The 16,556-nt window shown below is 38.7% G+C and overlaps 1 long non-coding RNA gene across 1 annotated transcript; it reads right to left on the reverse strand.

Annotated features, from left to right (window-relative positions):
- Positions 1-14,426: 14,426 nt before the first annotated feature.
- Positions 14,427-16,268, reverse strand: LOC120432853. The gene is made up of 2 exons (XR_005608137.1): positions 15,952-16,268; positions 14,427-15,387 (listed from the first exon to the last, which is right to left on the reverse strand). It is a non-coding gene; the product is annotated as an uncharacterized LOC120432853 (long non-coding RNA).
- Positions 16,269-16,556: the final 288 nt, after the last annotated feature.

Here is a 16,556-nt window from a genome sequence, read left to right on the forward strand (position 1 = left end):
AATGCTGGAAATTGTTTACGTTGTTTACTGATAGTTGCCCTGTTATCAAGCATAAGTGTTTTGTAGCAAATGTTAGTAATAACAGGTACAAGAAGAGAAGCAACAATAAGATATTCCCATAAATGGTTTTGCAGGTGGTGGCCAACAACTGCTGCTTTCCTTTTATCCTTCCTGAGTGATTTTTTTTCTTCTTCTTCTTCTTTTTTTTTTTTTTGTCCCTTACCGTAGTCTCCAAAAGATACCAGAAGATGGGCACAATCATATGGAAAGTTGGGTATGACCAAAGTTGGGCATCAACCCGGGATTATCACCAGCTCTGTTTCTTTAGGCAAGGAGGAACAGGACTGCTAGACCCCTACAAAATTATTTTCAGCAGTTAATGCACATGTTTCTAACCAAACTGTCCACCTCAGACTCCACTCCACTGACTAGCCAATGGCACCCTGACAACTGTTAGCTATCAGGATGATAGCTGGGTTTCTCCAGCTGCAGTAGGATCTCGATATCGATGCCACTGACTGGTCCACATGTTCTCCAGACCTGAATCCAATTGAAAAAGTCCTTATTGTTATGTATCAGTTCATTAAACATGGCCATATAGCACCATAGACTCATTGGTGCTCTTATCCAGGTCTGGGAGGAGATCCATTAGGGCAACATCCACCATCTTATTAGAAACTCGCCCTGAACACATATTATTTGAACACAAGATAAATAACTTAGTGTGTTTTAATTGTTACATGCACATGTTTTTGTTCTTTGTGATTATTACTTCCTTTTTGCATTTTGCATTCATATCAGCATCATTTTTTCCAAGTCCAGCTCTTTCCTATCAAAACCATTCATCGCTTCAGCACTAGCGATTTTAATTTTGAACAATGTAAAATGAACTTGAACTAACCTCAGCGTACACCAGAATTAATTTAACTTAATCTATTTAGTTGCTAGTAGCTGGCAGCTTTTGGGTCTTACGAGTCATCATCTAAATGAATTGCTAACTGCTGTAAGCAGGTTTTTCAATTTCAGTGCCAGACTAAAGGACACTTGCAGTCCCACAAAATGAAGGGCTTGAATGCTGTTCATCTGGCACCAAGTCAAGGATTATTTCATTATCAGCTATCCTGTGCAACTTAAATTTATGTTGATTAAATTTTGAATGCAAATATATTTTATTTTGCTTAATTTTTCCTTTCTTGGTCCTACGTGTCAAATATATCTGAGGATGTGTGTAGTTAGCTATAGTTTGAATGGAGAAGAATAGTTCTTTATTTGGAACTCCTAAGCAAATTAAACTGATCATTAGGGTATTGTTGCCGCAGCCAAAGTTTGTGTTGTTTGTCATTTAAAATATTCACGGAGCAAGGTTTAATGAAAACTTAGTTTGCTAAGTGCAAGATAAGAGGAAATGCACGTTTGCTGAAGTTACCTAAACTCTGAAGCAGTAGTAAGTGTCTGCCCTACTGCTCCCCTCCTGTTAAGGAGGTAGATGTCTTACACCCTTTTATTTTTCTTCAATCACACAGTCAAAATCACAACACATTTTGGAAAGTGATACTTAGCAGAAGTTATTTTTTATAAATGTGCAAAAAAAAAAACAACCAGATTTTCAGCTCTGTCAATGACTGCAAACCTCTCAAAGTTGAAAAACTTTGTGGCTCTGTAAAGCCTGTGTAGCCTCATTTCACCTGTGGTATTACTTGTTAAGTACAAATCACTTGTGGTGATGGCAAGGAGCAGTGGCAAAGGTGTGATCAGCTGTAATTAGCTGAATAGCTTTGACTAGAATTAGCTAGAATCATTCAAGAAAAATACTGACTGATCAGTGCATCTGCCAACTTAGGTGATCAATATATATTATACGCCTTTGTAAACTCTTCCCTTACTTTTTTATAGTGTGGCAGGACTGCTGTTGGGGATTTGTGTTGCAATCAATGGAGATGTGCTTGGCCTAGAGCAATGTTAAGCAATGTTAAATGCAACACTGTTCGATGGGAAAATAGGAAATTAGTTCAAACGTAAATGGAAATTCACCATATAATTCTAATGAGGTTGGAAGTAAAACATGAAGAAATAAAGGGTAGCTCAGGATTTTTGGGCAAACCACTTTATTCTGATCTGATCACCAAGAAATAAATGGTAGAGTGAGCATTGATGTCAACTGTGTGCCAAAAGCACACAAAATGCCTTCTGCCATGTCCTGACATGGCACTAATACAACTCAATATCCTGGATTCACACAAAACTCATAGATCACACAGTTAAAGATTCTTTTGGGCAAAATGTCCACTTGCTCTCCCGGCCAATTTTAAGAAGGCAGAGGACTAATCCTATTGACAGAAAAGCCACAGTGAGAAGTATGACGGGAACACTGTCCAAATCCCAACTAGGGGCCCTGCATAGCATTAGCAAAAGAGTTTGAGCAAAACATCCATGTGCCTTGGCAGACACTTCTGAGGAAGGTTGGGAAAAAGGTACAGTTTACTTTTTAGTCAACCTAATGTTAATCACAACAATAAAGAGAGAGAACATAGACACCAAGAACAATGCCTGTGTCGCATACAGGTGATGACAGACTTATCACATGAACAGTGCAAACAAGGACAGCTACAACTACATGAATACACAGTCAAAACATCTGTCAACAGGAAAGAAAGTAGGGAACAGAATGAAAAATTAAATAGTGATATTTAAATCAGCTGACTGCAGAGCTGCAGGCATGGCAGATATTGACAACTGTGTGATTTTCACATACATTTACCAATAATTGTGATAAGTAGCTGCACCCATTTTTTTTTATATAAATTGATTGGGAGAAATTAGCATTTACTTCTAATGACTTACTGTGCCACATGTGTAAATGTGCATGCTGTGTGAGGTTTTTATCAAAGTTAGTGTTACGTATTGTGAGATTCTGACATCAATCTACTACACTTGGTCTGTGCCCCTCACTGATGAGGAAAAATCACACACAGAGGGGACAATGTCACTTTAGCTTGTTGGTCCAGTGAATCTGACTCAGTTTGCAGTGACTAACAGGTTCTCCTCCACACAGTCCTCACTTATAAAGTGCTCTACAAACACAGCTATTACGTCCAACAGGTGGATTTCCTGTTGCAATGAACAACTACTTACTGTAAAGAGACAGAGTGAAAGTTGACAGTATGTATTCATTTTTTTTAAAACACAAAATTCATCAACCTGAAATCACGGCAAAACGTGTGATAGGCACGCTGGTCCACTGTGAAATGGACAGAATGATCTGTGGTGAGCATTATAGGGTCCTTATTTACTGGAAACGATTAAGCTAGGTGGCTAATGTATTTACATGTAAATATCTCCCTCTGTCGTTACTGCAGATTACTGCAACTTCTACATGCGTGTCTGTTTCACGATTTGGAGAGGCAAAGCGTGAAACGGACTCTGCGTGTTGAACGCATCGCTGCAGTCGGAGACAACACAAAAGGTGACCCTGATAGAATTATTGGTTTTAGTTTCCTTGTTTTCCACTAAGTTTTCAATTCTGTCACTGGCTAGCTAACATGAACTGATGTAAGTCTATTAGCAGCAACCAACCAACCAACCAACCCAGTGACTTCCCAGTCTGTATTAGCACAAGATGGCTCTGCACATACTGTTCACAGACGGTGTAAAGTATATGATCATTGTTTAAGAACAGGATTCTATGGTGTAAGTTTGCCTTTACATGTTTACTGTTTCATGTCCACTTTAAAGATGCAGTAATACCAAATTCTCTTCATTTCAAAGTAAGAAAGTCATCATCCATCAAGAAAAACATGATCCTGCCAGTGGCGCCAAGAGGGATGATGTTTTGAAAGACTAACCTGATTGTCGTTGTATTTTAAAGAAAAGGAGTCACACTTGGAATTAGAATTGAAGATGCATCTTGGCTGTGCCTTGTGGACCTTTCACAATTACTCTTATAAAATTGACGGCCAGGAGTGACACAAATTTATCTCGCATGTTTAGTAATTAGTTTACTCAATTCAACAAAATATATGTTTTTTTCCCACTCTCTGGGGTTTTAAAGACCAAAAGAGAGGGTCTTGTTTTTTATCTTTTAAGCTACCTTGCAAACACCAATAGATTATTTGAGTAGGTGGAATTTAATTAACCTTTATTGTAATTAGATGGCAGGAGGAATTTCTTGAGGCAATTCAACAAACCTTGTGTACAATAACCTAACACAGAGATGAAAAACATATCTCTGATGCTTTTGTTGCTGTCTCCCAGCGACTCCTTGGCTCACAGCTGCACAATTCTGGAATGTATCCAGTTCTACACTTTTTGTCTTTCATTACTTTTTTGCTGGAGTAACAATATTACAAGTTGCTAAGGGGCTCTACTTCACATTTTGAAGAAGCTGAGGAAGATAAATATGGATCCATATCACTGGACATGTTGTCTATACAAAATGTAGGAGTTTATCTTAAGTGTGACAGGGCAAGAGACAAGGTACACTTCGCCCAGGTTAGCAGTCCAGCTCAGGGCGCACGCATAGCGACAGACAGCCACACTGTCTTAATAAGTCTCTGGATTTGTTAGCTCAATGATTTAAATTGAAACGCAATGTCATCCTGCTTCTGAATGAGATGCTTATCACAGTGCCTCTTTTTTTCTGTGAAGATTAGTGTAATCGTAGATTGTGACATACATATCATTGCATTTATTTACAAACTTGGTTTGTATTGACTTGTTTATTGTTTTCCTCCTAATGTTCCCTGTAGGCATTTGCTCTAGCACTAACACTTCTTAGTTCTTGCACACTTAAACTCCTTTGACAAACCAAGGTTACTGATTCCTCCCCAAACCCCCTATCTATATAGGGCCACATTGCTAAGACACTATGGGCTTCTAGCCATTTTCTGATGCAAGCACTAATCATCCTCTGTACACTCAAAAAATGATTCTTGGCCCTCAATAATATGAAGCAATAACTGTGAGTAAAATGCAACTGAAATATATAAAATGAAAGGCTTATATTCTAAATAATTATTCAAGAAGAAAACTATGAACTGATATAAACTGAATGTTTACCAATCAAACTGATTTTATTTGTCTAGATTTTGCCTAGACCTCATCATCGAATTAGTAGGACAAATGTGGTGCAAAAAAAAAAAAAAAAAATCAAGTAGGTTCAGTCATTTGCCACCTGTTATGTTACCATGCTTCAGTGTGTTACTTCGGTAGTATAATAATTTTAAAATGCATTTCTGTTTTTGTACAGCTTAATATAATTGCTATGACCTTTATATATTTATAGGCTGGAAAAATTAGGTAAGTAGTAGGTACTTGCTTGTACCTACTACTTGGTTTTGCATGACAAAGTAGCATAGCTTTGATACATTTAAAGGCCACTGTTTTGTTTTGTTTTTTTTACCAAATATGACTCTGACAAGGAAGTCTAATTTCTGCTGTTCAATACTGAAGAAATATCAGCTGTTACAAATTATGCTAAATTGCAAAACTCCTATGTCTCTAATAAAACCTCTGTAACTTTGCTCTGCTTTACTTTTGCAGCATCAGTCTTTGTACATGATTTTCTTATATGCTATAAAAGACCAGGCCAGGAAAATCATATATTATTATTGTGTGAATATATTATTATATTCATATATTTTAGTGTTTTATCATCGGTTACTTTGACACAATGGCATCTGCTGTGAGGCTTGCACCTCTGATTAAGTCTCACAAGTTTCAGCTTTGTTTTTGTTAAAAGAAAATTGTACATAATGTGATCAGCTACATGAAATGTGCCCTTTTATGGATCACTAAGCAAACCACATGTCTACGTGACTTTTCACCTAATAACTTTTGTGATGATAAATTTATTTACCAACTAACAGCTTCCTCTTTTCTGGAACATACAGACTTAGAAAAGGGGAACCTCAGCTCTGAGTTCTTAGAATAACTTTGTTATCTTTGTACACACACAAGCTTGTATAAATAAAGAACGCAGACAGTGATACAGCGCGAGTCCGTGAGTGCCTCTTGCGAGTACGAGCGCCCTATGACTGCCCTCGGGAGTAAAGACAACTGCAGTGTTTGTGTTTTCTAACTCCGGTGTCTCAGCTGAAGAACTGCGGGGTGATTTTTAGAAATCCCCTGTCTGTTTTTATACCTAAAAACCTTACACTATATGCACAAAAAGTTCAATTTTTCTTATTTATTTTTTTGGCAAATGTGACATTAGTCTTTTTTTTCTAAGTCGTTTTCAAGTCCTGATCTTTCCATTTTTGCCCAGTCTAGTTGTTATTGTTCAATCATGAACACTGACCTTATCTGAGGAGAGTGAGGCCTGCAGTTCTTTATGTCTTGTTCTACTTTCTTTTGTGGCTTCCTGGATGAGTCGATGATGTGCCCAGTGGCTTTCACCGTGGTTCAGTGGAGTCTCAAAGCATTACAAATAGCTTTGTGACACTTTTCAAACTGATTGATGTCCCAATTACCCAATTCACTTTGTCAGAGAGGTTTTATTTAAGTGATTTCCTGATTCAACAAGTCTAAACAAGTTTAACCTCCTAAGACCCGAACTCTTTCATGGAATGCACTTTTAATTTCGCTTTGCTATTTAGGCTGACTGGGACCTGATAAATGTAAAAGCTAAGAATGATCTTTTTACCTGATTTTGCTCTAAATGGGCCTGATGTCCACACATGTGGTCGCCAGGTCCTAGAAGGTTAAATCAGCATGGTTTATAAATTTTTATGGCTTTTTCTCACTATTTACACTCCACATATACTGCTAGTCCTTGATGCACCTATCTATACTACCAGTCAAGAGTTCGTACACACTTTCTCATTCAATGTTTTTTTGCTTTAATTTTATTGCTTTTTACACTGTAGAAACATAGTGAAAACAACAAATATATGAAACAAGAATTATGAAATTACAAAGGAAAATAAGAAAATGATAAATAACTCTACATATGTCATATTCTAGATTCCTAAAAGTAGCCACCCTTTGCTTTGTTCACAGCGCTGCAAACCCTTGGCCTTCTCTCAATGAGCTTCATGATGTAGTCACCTGAAGTGGTTTTCACTTCACAGGTGGACCTTGTCAGGGTTCATTTGTGGAATTTCTTGCCTTGATGGGGTTGGAACCATCAGTTTTGCTGTGCAGAAGTCCGGTTGGTAAACAGCTGGACAGCCCTATAGCCCTATAGACAACTGTTAGAATTCATATTATGGCAAGAACCAGTCAGTTACATAAAGAGAAACAACAGTCCATCATTACTTTAAGTGAAGCTCAGTCTGGTAAGATCCAAAAAATTTGAATAGATGGTGTCCCGCCATGAAGTATGGAGGAGGAGGTGTGATGGTGTGGGGGTGCTTTGCTGGTAACACTGTTGGGGATTTATTCAAAACTGAAGGCACACTGAATCAGCATGGCTACCACAGCATCCTGCAGTGACATGCCATCCCATCTGGTTTGTGTTTAGTAGGTCAGCATTGATTTTCAACAGGATAATGACCCCAAACACACCTCCAGGCTGTATAAGGGCTATTTGACCAAGAAGGAGAGTGATGGAGTGCTGTGCCAGATGGCCTGGCCTCCACAGTCACCTGACCTAAACCCAGTCGAGATGGTTTGGGATGAGATGGACCGCAGAGTGAAGGCAAAAGGACCAACAAGTGCTCAGCATCTCTGGGAACTCCTTTAAGACTGTTGGAAAACCATTTCAGGTGTCTACCTCATGAAGCTCATCGAGAGAATGCCAAGAGTGTGCAAAGCAGTAATCAAAGCAAAGGGTGGCTGTTTCAAAGAGTCTAAAATATAAAACATGTTGTGAGTTATTTCACACTTTTTTGTTTATTACATAATTCCATATATGTTCATTCATAGTTTTGATGCCAGTGAGAATCTACAATGCAAATAGTCATGAAAATAAAGAAAAACCATTAAATGAGGAACTGCGTCCAAACTTTTGACTGATAGTATGTATATTGCCCATTTGGTTTTGGCCCTAAACATACCACCCACACCCTTTTTCATTACATCCACAAAGTTTTCCACTTCTTATTTTAAACTAAAATTAAACATAATCTTTGTCTTAACTGTTCCTCTTTGCTTTAAGCAGACCAGTGACTGTAACTGTATAACCTTTTTTATTCATTAAATAAACATAAAAACTCAGTGTCACTTTCGGTGTCTTTCTGTCCTCTATTTAATTTTACATAGCTATACTCATTCACTAATTCTCTGGATATTTAGTGTTACCTTCTGTTGCCTCCCCAGTGACAGAGATCCTGATATCGCCTTCTTCTAGTCACAAGGACAGACATGCATTTGTCTTTCCTCTACCTTTGGTGCTGTGTCTTCCAGTTTTCTTCCTTTTAATTTTGTTCCAGAGTCTAAAGGAAGGTGTACTGTCTATGAGTCATGCTCCACTGCGCCATTAATTTCACGTTCTGTTTTGCATTTTCATATTGCAATATGTATTACTGTTTTTCAGTATCTTCTATTATTACACTTACTCAAGTCATAAAAATGAGATTTTAATCTCAGTAGGATTTATCCGAGTGAAAAAGCTCTACACACAGACATCAGGACTTCATAACATGCTTTACAAAAATGTTTCAGTCCTCTTGGTTGCCTACATCTTTGTCCACATGGTAACACATATGATATGATTCACAAGGGAGCAATTATATGTAAATCTGTAAAAGGTAGTAACTTAAGATTCAACTTGTGTTTGCTCATGTCGATTCAAGCTAATTTTTTATGAATGCATAGAAATCAATAGACAGAATCCCTGGAGGTAACCACCATGACACCGAATACATCACTCAATCTTTACAGCTGACAGCAAATTAAAGTAACATGACACTAAACTGAGGGCATTTTTTTTTTTTTTTTACTTTTTTAGCAATTAAATTTGGTAATAATTAACTGAGTTGTCCTTATTTGTCTGGTTTGATAAATTATTATTATCATCATTTATTTAGCATTAGTATTCATTTAGCAAAGCTGCTGGATGATTAACCTTGAGTCTGTTCCAGGGCTATCAGATTTGTTATTGGGCCCAGTGAAATGGAGATAACCGAGTAGGTGGGCTTTTCTAATGAGATCTTTGATTTACAAAAAGAGAATCAATTCTTTAGCACAATACAGTTGTTGGATAATTAACAAGATTATTGTGTTATTTTATGTGTCTTTATGACGTGTACCTGTGCCTGCTGTCGTACATGTGGTGTTGAGTGTGCATGCTAATGTGTGTATATGAATAATTAATGAATGACAGAAGAAATGTGCAGTCTTTAATGATCTGATGTCATAGCATGTCTTTAGATTGATGTAGTTCACAAATAGAGAGAAAAGGAATAGTAATGAACCAATTAAATAACCTGGTCATTTTGCGTTAGTGTTTCAGGGAATAATTTCTTCTTTTTTTCAACAGCACTGTCTACAAAAAGGACCAACAAGTCCCAGCAAGCTATTTTTACTTACAGTGAAGAGTTGAAGAGTGCACAGCCAGCATACTGAAAATAGTACAGCCGATAAGGCAAAGAAAGTCTTTAATGCTTCAGAATGCAAATGTTCTGGTTTATACCAATTTAGTCTACAGTACGAAATTGCCTGTAAGTGTGTTTGAGTGTGTGCATTTGTGTGCGTCTGCATTTGACTGAGCCTTTAGGGACACTTAAGCCACTTTTGATTAGTAAAAGATGAAATTGCCAAAGTCTCTTCATTTGTGATATTCATATCCACAATTTAGAATTCATCCATAATTTACCCACATTCATAGTTTACACTTTCCTAATAGTGCATGCCGTGATAACTTTAGCTTCTATGTACAGAGCTAATTTTAATATTTTTAATTAATTATTTATTTGATGCTTTATTTTTTTAAAGTTTTGTTTTCTTTCTGTTTTAAACTATATTTTGACATAGTATGCTTTCTCCCTTGTTGATATTTTGCACCACACCAGTTGCCGTTTGACTTGGGCCAAATGAATCGTTGAAGTTCTTATTCATTTTTCCCACTTTGATTTCTGTGGGTTGACAGAAAACCGTTCCATCATCAGAGGCAAGCCATAGTTACAGATGACAGTTCTGGGCTGATCCATTACCACTTTGCCCCAGGCTTAATTACCAACTCCCTCCAGTAACATGCAACACTCTGTGTTTCAAATGCAATCTTTCTTTAACTTCTCAGTCTGGTTACAGCAATAGCAACACTTCTGTTCCTCCTGCATTTACACTCCCGCACCCATGGGATCTATGGTGAAGCACACCTGCAAGAATTAAAGAGCAACAATGATGATCACTGGTGATGAATTCATCTCCCAAGTTTGTTATTTCCCAGTGGGATTTGATGCTGCAGAAGCGCGAGCAGCTGCAGCAGCAGAAGTATGACTGCCTTGCAGTGATGCCACGTGTCATTTTTGACAAGTCTCAAGGATAAAGAAAACAGGCATAAAGCTTTAAATCAAATTGGTCACACGGCCTTGCCAATCACTGTGGACAACATATGCAGGCTCACAACCAAGGTGAGGCTCCTCTTATGCGTCTAGGCAGCAAGCGATCTCACTGTGCTCTAAAATGGAAATGAAACTGTTACACACCCACAGCTATTGAGGAAGGGATTTGTGTGGGCTGAGGTACAACTATACTAGATCGCCACTGTGGGAGAAGCTTTAGCTTTGCCCTTCTTTAAAGTGAGATTTACAAAAAGGAAATGCTTGGGTTGGTTTATTCAAAAGAAGCTCCTGATGGTGGGAAGACAAAAGGTACTTCACACTATCCTCCCCGGGGCACATGTACACCAAAGCTCCACTTCTCTGCTTTTACTCCTTATTCTAAGTACATGTTCCCCCCTAGAGTGCACTGCACTCTCTCCTGCTCCTGCCTCATCTGCTCAGTCTTTTACCTTCTCTTTTTTCTATATTTCTCCATCCTCATTTCCTTCACTAAATTTCACCCATCTTCTCCCATCCCGCTGTCTCTCATGCTTTGCTTGTTCTTCTTCTTCTACTCCTCCTCATTCCCACTCTCACCTTTAAGTTTTTCTTTTTTACCTCCTGCTTTCTCCTCCCTCTGCTTCCACTCTTCCTCTTTCTCTCTCCTACAGTGTGCATCCACGTGTTGGCTAGCTCAGAGCAAAACCCTCTATTAACAGAAGCCGAGGCCAGATGGTAGCTCAGAGATGGATCATGCAAACTCTGATGATTTCTTGGGATTTAAAGACATGTTTTTTTTTTAAATCTCAAAAATAACTTGCACTTTACTATTTTACCTACAAACCCATTAAGTATAAGCTTTGTGACACACACACACATACATATATGTCCTTTGCTTAGTGAGCCAGAAACAATGCAAAGAAAGTGATTTTCTCTTCTTTCAGTTTTTGGACATCTCTTTCATTACAAGATAAATTCCTCCGTGCACCCTCACTAAAGTCTGTCAAACTGTGATGGGTCTTGTTAACACAGAGTTAAAATCCCCATAGTGACAGAAAATATTCCCAAATGTGTGGCTGTAGATGAGAAATGTAACATGTCTATGGATCCCAAAAGAAGAAAAACAGGTACACCTATGGGGAGAAAAATCCCGCAGTTTGTCTAATGAGGCATAGCCAGACAATATAGTTTGGTCAGTTCGGGAGATGAGCATGAAATTCCCCATTAGATAATGTGAATCTCACATTAAGAGGCCCTCCTGAGGCAAAGTGACTGTAGTAGGGATGACTAACTCAATTAATTTAACTTGCCTCTGGAAGTTTCTTTCTGAATAAAGGACTTGTTTAAGGTTCTGTATGTCAAAATGCTCATTTGTCCTGTCTCCATGCATATTTTACTTATTTATGTATTTATTTGGTTTTTTTTTTTGTTCTTTTTTTGTTGGAAACTAAAAATGAGTGCACTGGAGCAAAGATGGTTAAGGCTGACTGACAATGGCTTACCCTCGCTACCAAAACAAGTCATCAACTTCCTGTTTTGTGAATCCACATCTTTGCCTGCTGCACAGCAATGATTGTCAGGTAACATTTAGAAACCCCCGTTCCCTTTCTTTCTATTTGTTTGCCATGGTAAAGATCCACTCTTGCCATTTTTCCTCCTCCATCCTTTTCTTGCTGAAGAAAAACAAGTTCATTGTGATTCAGAATGCAGTTCCATGGCTCAATGGGTTCTGTTTGAAATGAGATTTGAAGGAGTGAGCATGAGAGAGCAAGACAGAGAACCTCCAGCCGCCTTGCGTCTTGATGAATAAAAGATGGAGGCACTAGCATCTTATAAACAACAACAGAGCATAATTAGTTCAGTTCTTTTTATTTTAGGATCACTTTATGTGACATTTCCTTTGTTTGGCTGCTTTCATCACACACGTCCTGCCTGCTCTACACGTCTACAACTTCTCTCATTCTCTCGCTTCCTAATCAACAGGGACGATATTTACACTGTATGCAAATGTAAATAATCACATGCATGATCCTATTCTCCACTTTACAGTTTATGGTTGTAATCTGCCCCTATGTATACAGTCCACAGTGAACTTACACCAAACATAAACCTTTGGGGTACTTAAAGTATGGAACTTGCCATACACAAAGACGACATAAATGCTTCATGGAAGAAAAATAATAAATAACCTCACTGGTTGGTAGCAGTGTGACTCATATATTAAATGTTGAATAGTTTTTTTGCTTTTTGCTTTTGCCGTTTCTCAAGGCTTCACAATGTTAAATATTGTTCGTCTTAGCTGCTTTTAAAAATTATTAATATTTTTTTTTCCTTCCACCAGTAATTGCACCAGTAATTTGGGCACAGATTATTTGTCCTTTTTAAACCTTCAATGGCTATCCAGTGTTGCCTTTAAAAAGTCACATTAATGGGCTATTTGTCAGATCTCTTTCAGTGGACTGCTAATTGGCTTTTAATGTAATATTACCTATCTTCAGCTGTACTGGTGATTGCAGCTAGGATACTTCAAAGTTCTTTTTCCGTAAAGTGTTTACATAATCTTTGTCAGCGTGTGTGCGTTTTGATGATTGACAGCTTATTTGACATTATAGAAAGTATAGGGAGACAGTGAAGGTTCATGTGATTGAGACTTTGGAACATGAAACAAGTGCTAAAGCTGAAAGATCAGTTTAGAACTAAGGTCTGCACTGTTGTCCTTTGATGCTTTGTCTGCAGTTTCTCTACATATCATCTACTCTGCTGCTTGTATCCCAGTCTAATGGCATCTATGATATCCCTGGAGCACACTATGAGAAGCTAATGACAGCGCTTTTTTTCTCCCCCCCTTAATTTTATTCCTCCCATAGGCACTAATAGACAAATACACACATGGTGTGCCTTCTTAATCTTCAACTCGCCTCCCCCGTCCATTGTTGATGCTTCAGAGTCAGAGCCCTGTTAAGTCTTTAGCCTCAAGTATCGCCTCAGGGTCTGAGCAGTAGTGAGGACAGGCATGGGGATAGCAGAATCAAAGACTGATTATAGCTAACATATTTGTATTTATATGTGTTTCTTAGTTGTGCCTTTTTGCTTATACTTTTTTGCTGTTCTTACTTTCCATCCTCTTTACAAGTTTTTTTTTCTTTTAAGTATCTCACCTCTTAGTTCCATGTTCCTGCTCTTTAAAGACTAAAGAGTACACTGAGCAACATTAACATTTTGAAGCAAACATGCTGATCTGCACCACAATACAAACGCATACACAGGCGACCAGATTCGCACTCGTCCACATCACAAAGGTTATCATGGATATAAAAAATCTTTTATTCCATTTGAGACTCCGGTAAGATAAAAAATAAAAATGCAGATTTTTTTTTTTTAAACCATGTACAAGAAGAGCACTTTAATGCCTTAATCACAGCTTATTCCTGCTGCAAAGATTAAAATACCAATTATCAAGCTCCACTGATGGAGCTAACAGCCTACTTTCCCCCCACTTTTTTTTTTCTTCTTCTGATGTTGTGATAATTGGATTAGTTTTAAACACAATTCTCAATTCAAATTTAGACTGCTTGAACACTGGAATCAATTAAAGAACACGGCCTTCACTGTTTAACAAGAAAGGTGCGCTGCTTGGAGACTGTTTCTACTTTGAGAGAGAAAAATCACAAAAGAGAAACTTCACATGAGCTGCTTACATGTCACATTTTCATTTAAGCAACTCGTCACACTTGTGTTTGCTGATTATCACTGTAGGTTCATACAGAGGCAATGATGCAGAATTACTACATCACATGCTATATACAGCCTGGGTATTTTGTGTAAACAGCCTTAAACATATTTGGAAGACCCTTCACTTTATATAAGGATGAACCTGAAAATCAGGGCTTTCTGAAATGAAGACATAAGCACACTATTACAGATTATGCAGCAGTGGTTTAGTCAGGTCACCAGTTCTGTTGCCACTGTGAGGGTTAATTGCACATGAGCCTGATGAAATACATAATAGCACAGCTTCACAAACAAGCCAGGGCAGACAATGGGAGGTACTTGCTTTGGGTTCACGGAGGTCACTGCTGATGCATTTGACACTACTTTTTTCTGCCTATGAACAACTTGTAGTAAGGTCCATGAGAGTATTTGATGACACTGATTTTCAGCAGGCTGTGCAGTATTTTAATGGCAAAAGCCTCAAAGGCAAAAATTTTAACACTGACTTCATACAAATAGTTTCCACAACATGCTGGTGCAGTACTGTTTCATAACAGGAGCAGCTAAGTCACTGGAAAGCAAAGGGACAACGTTGGAGGGCGGTTGTACATTACCAGGAAAAGTTGTAAAAAGCACCAAACATCAAAATCAGACTTCTTAAAATGTGTGTGTTTATTAATGTTTGGATGTTGGGTGTTTAAGATTAGGACCATTTTAATCAAAAATAATGTTTTTATGGTACAACTAGAGATTAAAGAGCCAGCAACAATATTTTCCTCCCGAGCAATTTCCTGTATTCACTTAATTTTGATATCACTAATTTATCGTGTTACAGAACTCTGTGTCCAGTCATCACCTAACAAAACCTGTTTTTCACTGCAAAGTGAAAAGTGAAACAACCCACATCCTTCCTCACCTACGGTAATGAACCTTAACAATAAGGTTATGGGTAAAAGACGCTGAAAAAGGTTATTTCCAAACGGTGGTGATAGCCTCAGTCATTCAGGACGTACTCAGCGTAGAGCTTCCGCAGCTGAAGTTACTGGCATTTGACCAGGATGCTTCCTGTGCACCTCACAGGTGAGGTGTTTCAACATGTCCAACCGGGAGGAGACCCCAGGGCAGACCCACGACACGCTGCAGAGGTTATGTTTCTTGGCTTGCTTGGGAATACCTCTGTATCCCCGTGGAAGAGCTAGAGGCAGTGGCTGGGGAAAGGGAGGTCTGAGCATCTCTTCTGTCTGCACATTCTGGACTGAGGAAAGTGGTACAAAACAAAACAAAAAAAAAAGAAAAAGATTATAATGAGATTCGTCTCTGAAAAGAACCTCAAGTGATACCTAAAGTATTCTAGGTGTAACACATCAAAAATATGAGGACAACAGAAGTACAGTCACACAAATGCTGGTTGGTTTTGTTTCTGACTTGCTTTGTGGCCTGAGGCATAATGCTTACATTACCATCTCCTCAGGGACAAATAAACGCAAAATAGATGCACAAAGAGTGAAAATGAGACAAAATTGAGAAGAAAAAATAAAAAGCAGAAAATAAAAGAAGAGATCAAGATAAATAACAAAAGAGACAATCATTATTAATTACCCATGTTCAAAATGAAATACACCATCTTCTCTCAGCCACGAGCCAATTAATACGGCTTTGATTGACATTTAGGGTCCAAGATATCCATTTATAATGTGGCCAAGCTTCTGCAAAACAGCCGTTTGCAGACGGGCCCATGGACAGCATGACACATGACAACCTTGAAATAGCCAAGGCTTTGTTTGTCTAGCAGAGACCCACCCCTGACTGTCGATCTCACCGTTTTCTCCCCCGTCTCTGTCGCTCCCTCTGTCTCACCTGGCGTCAACAAGTGATCTTTGTGGAACCATGGGCAGCTCCTAAGGACTAGCCGGAGCGGTACCGCCACCAGCCTTTTGAAAGCCTTATTATTACAGCGAGCAAGAAGCACACCTCACTGACAAAGAAGCCAGAGAGACAAAGGAAAAAGAGTACCGTGGGGTGAGCTGGGGTGGTGGGAGGATACTGAGAAGGAGAGGGCAGAGAATTGGTTGATGTAGACGATTTATGAGGAGCCGCATGTGTGTGTGATTACTGTGTGTGTGCGTGCCCCTGTGCAGCATGTGGGGGAGGGGCGGGTTTGCTCAAATTTTGGCAGCTTTCTTGGCATATTGAGCAGACTTTGTAAGGATAAGGTGGACTGAGTGGAGGAAGGAATAATGGTGCAGGTGGATAAATGTGCATCGTTTTAGCAAATGAGTGAACGGTAAACCGTACCCTTTTGAAAGAGTACTACCTTGACCTTGCACCCCCCCCCGAGAATCCACGTCATGGCTCCATCTGAACTGGTGAAAGCAAGAAACAGTGTGGATCCTGAATGGGGTGCAGGACTTTTTCCAGAAACAG

Source organism: Oreochromis aureus, linkage group 14 (assembly GCF_013358895.1).
Source record: "Oreochromis aureus strain Israel breed Guangdong linkage group 14, ZZ_aureus, whole genome shotgun sequence".
NCBI lineage: Eukaryota > Metazoa > Chordata > Actinopteri > Cichliformes > Cichlidae > Oreochromis > Oreochromis aureus.